Raw genomic sequence first — 2,664 nt, 5'->3', positions numbered from 1 at the left:
CCTGGCTCGTGGAATAGCTCAAAGCATGTCTTGCGTTTACCCACCACTGCTCGCATGCACAGACGCACGAATCGCATTTATGTTCAATGTTCTTACCTTGAAGGCATGACACACATCGTGTGCACATATGGCAACAACGAACATTTGAGAACCGATTGACATCACTGCATGTCAAACATATAATACCCTTGCATATGCCACACCGTTCATCATTATATGTTGCTTTAGAACATACTTTACAGATAGAACGTCGAGATCTCCCAAATCAGTGCTAACGTGTACTGCTGATTCCGAATGTAATGGCTCGATGTTATTCTGTGAATACTCTCTATGATAGACAGGAGGCACTGTCGGTAGATATGTGTATGGGTGGTAACGATTAGTATTGTCTCTGTGAGCATCAATGTGTCCATTGTGTTGCATGCTCGTGTTGTAGTCATTGGATGTGTGTTGCATGTGAAACTCATTGATAGGATGGATATCTCCTTCACGCCTTTGGTGCTTGGATGTATGTATGAGATATGGTTGGGGTTTGGTATCCCGAGATGTCCCCTAACCATGATAAAACACCCTTGTGTATACGTGTTTGAGTTTGCTGTTAGCTGTTCAATGTTTGTCTATGTGTTCCCTTGACAAATTTTGAGAAATATAACCGGGTCACGCATGTTTTTAGACGGAAATTTAACGCTGAATCCATTCCGACAAACTCCGCCCGGCCTAAATGAATATTTCAGAGGGGGGGGGGGGGGGATTAAGGGCTAACTGACGCACGATGGAAATAGTGACTACTCGTCACCGTTTAAAAAAATATTCTGGGCCAGATTATTGATATGCTGACGACTCGTCACTATTTGTGGGGCTGGGGCTATTCTCTACACACTACTTCACTCTTTGAGTCTCTAGAAAAAAAACCCCCAAAACAAATGTCAAATGTCATCAGTCAACTCTACTTGTCAACTTGACTATTGATATCAAAACAAAAAAAGATAAAAACGCCTCATTCTACTTAGTACTTACTTGAGTGAAATTCTAAACGCTTTGAGAGTTGTCTCGGAGTCTAAATATATTTGTCATAAATAAAAGTTGAGCTTGGTCAACCCGTTTTTATTCCTCGAATCATAAACAGTATATAAAACGTTTTGCGCTTTGAGCATCCAGCTCCAGACTCCAGAGTACCAGCTCTTCAGTCTCAGTCGCTGATGCAGATGCAACTCATTGCTCATCTGACAATGTAACATTTGACAAAAAATTGTAATCAGTAATGTGACAATGTCGACGACTATAAAATATAAATACATATTCTATATGTATGAATCGTGATTCGTGTACTCCCTTCAGAGAATCAGAGTGTCCACTGTTCACTGTTCAGAGTTCAGTGTTCACTGTATACTGTTCAGTCACAAGAGTGTTCACCTCTTTTTAAATCTTGTTGCCAATAAAAAGACAAGTTAATAAGCTTCAAATTTGTTCAAAAAAAATCGGGGTCTCATTCAAAGTCAGCGTACATAGTATGAGATTTCAGATTTCAGATTTCAGATTTCAGATTTCAGATTTCAGACTTACAGTCTTACAATGATTCTGATTTCGGAATCGAATAGCGGCAGAGGAGCAACAGGAACGTGGTGGGACTGTGCCAATTACTACTCTGGGAGTGGAATCAACAAGCACTCCAGAGTCCAGGACTCCATGCTCCAGCAGACGCAGTCCATCAGTCTTTTAAACCTGCCTGTGAGAACATGTGCATTGGCCACAGTCAACAGAGCCACTGTGCCAGACTCTGAGCCTCTGAGATGAGTAGGGATTAGAGAGACTGGAGACTGGAGACTGGAAGAGATGGGCCTTTTTTTCTTCTTCAATGGCAGAGTGCAGACTGCAGAGGTGACTGGTGAGTACAGGACTACAGGCTGCAGTCTGTAGGTCGACGATTTTATTTGTATTGCGGAGAGTATAAAAGCTGGCGCAATATGTGGAGACAGGGCAAGTGTTTGTCTCATCTATAATATACACAATGCCTTCCATAACAATCAACGGAATGTCGCAGACTAGTTCATCGGATGATAAGTCGCAGATGAGACAGTTCAAATGCGCGTCTCCTATCAACAGAAAAGCCACCGCAATACTACAGCAGAATCAAGTTGAGACGCCTACAGTTGTCAGCCCTACATTGAGGAGGAACGTTATTTACATTTGAATCAACGCGATCTGGTGGACACTGTGGAATGATTGTAGACGCCCCAGCCTTGTCCCAATAGACAACGAATCGTATAAGAGGGCAAACGACTTACTTATCAGAGCCACAGAATACTAGCTATCCGCTTTGTTCTCTATTTTGCCATGCACTAAAATCATCCTGTGCTGTTCATCTCTTGGTGCCGACACATTCCTCGTAAACAATCTGTATTCTGTACTTACAGAACTTTCGACGTGCCCCTATACTAATAAAAAAAAACTTCATTCCACTACATCTTATTTGTCCAACGCAAAAGCAAACAAAACAACCGCACGATATTATAGTATATATATATATGTATATAGATACAAATAAAGTTTTAGATATAGATATGGGTATATGTATATAGATATAGGTATATATTATATAAATATATACATATATATATATGTAGATATATATATATATGTATATATATATATATATATATATAT

Source organism: Sphaeroforma arctica (genome assembly GCF_001186125.1).
Source record: "Sphaeroforma arctica JP610 unplaced genomic scaffold supercont1.589, whole genome shotgun sequence".
NCBI lineage: Eukaryota > Ichthyosporea > Ichthyophonida > Sphaeroforma > Sphaeroforma arctica.
Note: the sequence above shows the minus strand (reverse complement) of the source record.